Source organism: Etheostoma cragini, chromosome 22 (assembly GCF_013103735.1).
Source record: "Etheostoma cragini isolate CJK2018 chromosome 22, CSU_Ecrag_1.0, whole genome shotgun sequence".
NCBI lineage: Eukaryota > Metazoa > Chordata > Actinopteri > Perciformes > Percidae > Etheostoma > Etheostoma cragini.
The window spans coordinates 19,959,764-19,967,148 of NC_048428.1; the positions used below are offsets into that span (position 1 = coordinate 19,959,764).

Genomic DNA, 7,385 nt, shown 5'->3' on the forward strand with positions numbered 1-7,385 from the left:
AGGTACATGTAGTATATGCTCAGAACATGATGGTAAGAATAAAAATCAGCAGGCGGATATCGCATGGATAAGTGCAACTGAGTTTTGCCGTTAGCTCCCATCCTCCCATATCAAACTGCTAGCTCAGTCTCTGTTCTACTCCAGTAAGTTATGATGTAATTCCTCTCCCTGCCATGATAACGATTTGAGGAAGAGATACCAGAGGGAGTGACTTGCATAGGTAAATACTTTTAAAATTAAACTTTAGCAACACAGACTTTGAATTGCACCTTAGATATTGTACTTCATACAAAGCAGTTTTCTAACGTGTATATCTTTTGCATCAGTTTGTATTCACAACTGTAGTTTTGTTTTCCTTCACCCTAAAATGTTTGTAGAATAGGTTACCTTCTACAGTATGCAACATTATTCAAGTAGGTTTGCTACATGGTTTTAGTGAAGGATACTGTGGTAGGACTACTGAAAAGATGGGGAATACTAAAGCATTTCTACTGCACTGGTTGCATTTAAAAGGGTCTATATGCTGGGGAGGGTAACTTGCTCAAGTGTGTTAAGCAAAATGGGAAATGTTATAATGTTATACTCTGTGAGAGGTACTTCACAGGATGGTGGTATCTGCTCCACTGGGAAAACGATGTGATTTAAGGAGCACATTTTCTTTTAATGAAATGAAGATGAGTTTTGACGTGGATGGATAAAAGTGTAAATTTTATGTTGCACGCAGTATAGGACCGAATTAATTGCAGAGACTTCTTGAAAAGGGGAGAGGGGAAATGCTGCTGCTACATATACAGTACTAGCAGTACTACTAGTACTATGTGGGCAACACAGCCATTGCTTTTTACTTAGATGTTTTAGACTGCAGACTTAAGAAAAGAACATTTGTAGTAGGAATAGGAGTTTACACTGTGGTACTATATTGGACCTTACCTCATTATGCCAATTTCCTGTACTGGGATTGGAAATAAGCTTTTGGACATGCTTATATTGTCTGTGATTTGCATTGACCGCTGTGTATTGTTTTTAAATCATCAGATAAAATTAATCAATTTGTTAAAAATAATGACCAGCCAATTCTTATTTAACTTGTTAACCTAAATGCAGCGTTAAAAACACTTAAAGTGCCCATATTATTAAAAAAACCTTTTCTGGGATTTGGGTGTTATTTTGTGTCTCTGGAAGCCTCCAAGCACATACACACTTAGAAAAATATCTATTTCTGCTGTTTTGAGTGAGATATGGTTTCTGAATGTCCTCTGCCTTCAGGCTCCGCGTGAGCTGTTCAAAATCTGCATGGCTTTCTACGTCACTAACCGAGAGGAGGTGCCTAACCGTAGCACTTGCTAGCGCTAGCATGCTAGCTCGGTCTCAATGGCAAAACACTGCTACAACACTACTTCACCATAATCTCCGCAGGTATTAGTTAGAGAAAGAGTTATCTATCTTACCTAGCTACAGCTTATGTGTGTTTCCCAACAAAGATAGCATAGAAGTGAGATGTCTCACTCTGTAGCTAAAACAAGTGAAATATCTCACTCTGTAGCTAAAACAGAGACCTATAGAGACCTATCATTTCCATGTAAACCTATTCTGGAACAACCTCAAAATACAATTTTGAACCTGTAAATGAGCACAATATGGGCGCTTTAAAGTAATTTTGAGCAGTCCGATGTGATTGGAATCACATTTCAAACCACCTCCAAATGTGGTTTGGAATGAATTTTTTTTTTTTTTTGCTCTCAAGACTTTATACAATCAATCTGTATATTGCAAAAAAACAATTTGGGCTAGCAGTCTGACAAGGCATTGGAGACTAAACGTATGACTTGATCATCAAAATAATACGCTGTTACAGCCCTAATGCCAACATCCATAAATAGTACTGCATCTTAGTGGTCATCTTATCATAACAAACAGAAAACTGACTGACTGCTGCGGTACAAATGATTCCCTGTGGATTCTTTTTCACCCCAGCTCAAGTCAAAAATAAACATGTATGAATTGAATTGATGCTTCAAAGCCATTATCTTTAAAGATTTGCTGATTGCTTTTGAGTCATCTGCAAGATTTAATCAATTCACCAGAATAGTGTATTCCATATCTCTTTCTACTTCACACTGCAGGAGGGCTACAGCGCCGCTCAGTCCCTATAATGAAAGGCCCCCTAGCACCCTCTCTAGAAATCATTACAATCTCCCTCTACCTCTAGGGTCTGTAAACTAATAGTCATTCACCTGTGTGACAGGAAATCTTTCCAAAGTTGCCGTTGGGGTCTGAGGAGGTTGTGTTTAAGGTTATAAAGCAGAGGCCAGCCAGAGATGACTGTTTATGGTTTGGATGGTCCTGTTGATTAAATGTGTCAGTTAGAACTAATTTCATCACAAAATGGGGATTTTTATATATATATATATATATATATATATACACACACACACACACACACACACACACACACACACACACACACACACACACACACACTGTATATAAAACCTGTTAATTGCCTGTCTTTCTGATACTGGCAAGCAATCAAGACCTGTATTCAACGTTTGCCAAATATGGAGACATAACAAAGAATAACTTTATGAATAGTACAGTAAAGGCATTGGCAAATAAACACTCTCCATCATGTACTTGTACAGTGACAAGTGATACTTGTGTGCCTCCAGTGATTGTTATGGCCGCAACCAGTTCTGCCCAGTATTGGCTGAGAATCAGCGGTGGATTTCCCAAAGGGATGGCACACATACTGTACATTAAATGGCTGTAAGGCCCCAGGGTCTCTTTGGGTTATTTTAAGACCTTGTTCTGGAGTTTTCTAATCATGTACGAATTTAAGTTCATTAAAAAAAAGTAAGCGACAAAAAACTGTCCACTCTTTGGACTTTCCTTGAAATATCTTCAAAAGAAATGCTTTTGTATTGAATTGCATTCAAGGGGAATTGTAAAAAAAAAAAAAAAAAGAAAAAAAAAGCTTACAAAAGCAGCTTAATGATATCAATAAAGTTTTCAAAAAGCTGTTGTCATTTTCCTTGACCTCTGCCGCTGTGGCCATTCTAAGAGAAGCCACCGCGGTGCTCAGATCTGAGTAATAATCAATGTTCAAACTCTGCACAGTCGCCTCACTTTTATCTCACGTAGCACACACCATAGCTGAGCTCACTGTTTCGTATGATCATGGGGCCAAACAGTTTTGTCCTCGATATAAGATGGTATCACTTGGTAACTGCATCCTTCCTGCTTCTATGTTCACCACCGCTTAAGACAACATGAGTATACCACAGGGAAGTGTATATTTCTTTGCTTTCCAGAAAAAGCCTCAGCATCAGTAGGCTGCAGAAACGGAGGTTTTACCTCTGCAGAGTGTTCCTTCCACTGGGAGGGAGAAACAGGAGGTCCAAAAAGCTGACAAACGAACTGAGACAAATCTATATGAATAATCGCTAAGTGTAGTAAAGAGGAGTTGCCTATCATTCAGAGCAGACGCGTGCACAATTTCTCCTGGAGATTGAGAGTCATCCGTCACAGCAAGACTTTAATTTGAGGTGTTTAGACTCTTGCTGATGATTGTCTGAGAGCCGGGGAGAGCCCTGTCTCAGAGGTCTGCAGGGGTCTCGGCAGAGTGTAGCTCGCTGTGGGAGAAATTGCTGCCTTACACAAAGCACGTTCGTACAAGTGCAATGGTTCCATCTGAGATTGGCATTGAGACTGCAGACAGAACAACCGACTCCACTCTGTGATTAGCATCCAGATGCTTTAAACATTGCGAGCAAGTTTCTGACAGTTGGCTTATTGCATCTTATGGTGCTACAGAAATGCACACAGACAGACACACTTTAATGCTCACACACACACACAGTTACACACGCACGCACGCACACGCGCACAAACACACACACATATGCCCGACCACTCGCACGCGCACAAACGCACACACGCACGCACGCACACGCGCACACACACACACACATATGCCCAACCACTCGCACGCACGCACGCACGCACGCACGCACGCACGCACGCACGCACGCACGCACGCACACACACACACACACACTGGGACACACCTGATTTGGAGCGGAATGATGTTAAAATGAGTCCATTGAGTGGGGGCAGAGAGTGAATAAGCCAGGGTAAAGAGATTCTTAAGACTCCAAAAAAATCAAGTATTGATCCTATTTAAGCCCAAGGCTCGTGATGGACACTTACTTGAAAATGCGGTGATACATGGCAAATCCAGATGACTGATCACTGTAGTTCTGCTTACGCCAAAAACGCTGCGGACCATCCATAAGTAACAGCTTACCCTAATCAAACAGTGCAGCGGATGTGCAGATATGAACACAGCTTAGTGGACATGTGGTTTGATTTACAGCAAAGCACTCAGTCTTTCCATTAAAGTTCCATGGAGTCAGCTAGAGTAGAAAAAAGGCATTGGAAGACTTTACGTTTACCCAGACCACTGGTCTGGCTGTGGCAGATGCAAATATTTCAGCCGAGGTAACTTGTAACACAACATATTTCGCTTTAGCTGTTACATGTTTTTTTCTGCTCCTACATGGAAAGCACAAAAATGAACCAATATGTGATGGTGAACTATACACCATCACATAATGCAAAATTAATGTATGAGCTTGTTAACAACAAAGCAAAATTATTGCCCGTTGTACCAAGGTGATAATATCTTTTATTTGGGCTCCAGGTGTCTTGGGATAACTCGATCATAAATACAAAAAAAAACTAATCAAACTTGATTGCAGAGTGATATAATTAAACCAGTTTGTTAGAAAGTGCACACGCTCAAATAATTACCTTGGCCAGCAAGAATTGAGACTTGATGAAATCTGCGTGAATAGAACGTGTGTGGCACAGTGAGAAACAAGGTGATCTCAAGTATCCCTAATCAATATGATACAACATGCAACATCATCCTACAGCATCCTGTTGTTGCATAGACGTTCATCTTTCAAGGGCAGCACTGGAAGTGTGCGACCTTTGTGACCGTAGGAAAACTATAGAAACTTGACAACATTTCCGTTATAAACACTTAGACAACAGGTCAATTTGCACCTGATCCTGGTGGTGTCACTATCAACACTTGATATACCACAAGTTTATTGTGCGTTCTTTCATTTATTCCCCTAATGCATTTATAATACCTGAGCGGTTGGTGGCTGCATGCACTGAATGCTCATTTTCTGCACAGTAGCCTCTGTGTTCTCAAAGGGTCCGTCTCCTCTTTTCCTCTGGAAGTGGACTCCTTGGAGCGTAATTTGATTATTCCAAAGCAGGTGTTTTCAGCTGAATGCTGATAAGACTCTGTGCCTCTGACACTAAAGTGAGTTACATTAAATGTGCTTAAAGTAGTGGAAGGCTAGAGATTTTTTATTTTATTTTAATGTAATCTGGAAATGAAGATGGGATTGACTTTGAAAACCTGTGCTGGACAGGAACTCACCAGACATCTCTTTAGTCCTACTGAAAGAATGTTACACACATACTGAGAATGGTAAGTGAGTATTCTCAGTTCTTTCTGGTGTAATAGAAGCAATGCACATACATCAAAAGTATTTAAAGTGACTTTAGCCATTGGATTATGTATGTCTATGTCCATGTAGCTGCCAGTTGCTCAGACTCTCGATGCTTTCGATGCAACACGGTACTCGAGATAACTTAGACTTAGATGATTTGAAGCGATGCAAAGTTGATCATAAACTGCATTAACTTCCAGTGGGACTGCTGTAGTAACATTCGAATATATAACTCCAAGGCAGATTTAGCTCTGCATCGCTCCAGGGTACATTTTTATATTTTGTGTCATTTAATTTCCTCTCTGACTCATTCAAAATGAGCATCTGCTACTTTGGGATGGGGGCAAGGTTGCATTTGTGATCCCAATGTTTCTCAGCATATCCCATTCTGTCAAGCCTCTCGGATTATTTGCTTTAATCCCCTTCCACAACACTTGAATGGTCTTTCCCACTAATAATGTTGCTGAAATAATGTGTGCAAACAAAAGCAGAAATCCGAAGCCTGTGATTGAGCCATCAGACCCTGCGTGCTCATGCTCTCAGCTGAAAGCAGTTGTATTAGCACCGCACTGTGTACACACTGTTACATGCAAACTCAATGTATACTGTTGTCCTCGAGGCTATCATTTATATATATATATATATATATATGGAAATTAAATGTGGTTATATGATTTGTAGTTTGATGACTTATTTACTCACACTTTAGATCCACTTGACAAAACCACTTGACATGCCACATTGTCTGTGATGTATTGTGTATGTATTGTTGATGTGAGGAACCCCAGGAAGAATTGCTGACTGCTGCGGCATCAGCTAATGGGGATCCTTTTAATGAACAACAAACAATACCACGGTGTGGCAATCAGTTTTGAACCCTCTCCAGTACTGGGTTGAAAAGCTACATAGCCTTTCATATGCAAATGAACTCCATGAGTCAGACCTACAAATGGGGTCAGCACCTTCAGAGGGAAGTGTTGTCTGACATGTCTGTCTGCTTTAATTGACACTTAACTGGGTTCTTGTTTGATTCTACAAGTCATAACAAAAAAGACAGAGAGACACACAGCTGCTTAAGTGTCTGCGGTCCTCTGACTTAAAACAGCAGTCCTGTTTCTCGCAACTCCTTTTGGATGAAACATTGTCAAGGGCACAGCTGAGCCACATTTCAACCGGCTCGACCAGATGTTAAAAAGAAGTGTTTCAACTGTGTTTGAGAGGGAATGATACTACTAACATAGTCTTATAAAGCACTTTCTACTGTATAAAGCTCTGTCGACAAGCTATTCAATGCTCTGCACAGACCAAGTTACATTGGAGTTACTTGAAATCGGTTTCTGTTCTACGAGGGTGAAAACTAGGCTACATGTGAAATGCCTACAGGCAGAAAGAGAAGACACGCTTACCTTTTAGTGGGACACTTTAGAGCAGAGACGGATCCAGTTTATTCCAAATGATCACTGAATCAAACTGTCCTCCCACCTTTTCGCGAGAGCAGCCTCTTTTCCTTTGCTGCTTTTACTCCTCTTTTAATTCCCTCTCTCTCCCTGCTTTCCTCTTTGGTGCCTTTCTTTCATTATCCCGCTCTTGGTGTACAGTTTGAGCCCACGCCAGAACAGAACGGATTCGCTTGCGAGTGTATGTGCTGCGCGAGTTGGACAACAGCTTTCGGAATAGCTGGAAAACACACAGGAGCTGTACCAAAGTGGAGCTTGTTCGTGCAGTTACAGAATGACGACTGAGAGCGAGCGAGGGAGTGAGCGGTGAAGTGAGAGAAAGAAGCTTGTCTGTGTGTGTGTGTGCGCATCAGATAGGGAGAGAGGAAGTGTGTGTAGAGAGAGACGGGGGGGGGGG

At 41.1% G+C, this 7,385-nt stretch overlaps 1 protein-coding gene across 1 annotated transcript in view; it reads right to left on the bottom strand.

The window, feature by feature from the left end:
* LOC117938021 (cadherin-12-like) overlaps positions 1 to 7,358 on the bottom strand; it is a 94,974-nt gene extending 87,616 nt beyond the window's left edge. The window contains exon 1 of the mRNA XM_034862341.1: positions 6,938 to 7,358. The gene's annotated coding sequence lies outside the window, so the exon portion shown is untranslated. The remainder of the gene's footprint in view (positions 1 to 6,937) is intronic.
* Positions 7,359 to 7,385: the final 27 nt, after the last annotated feature.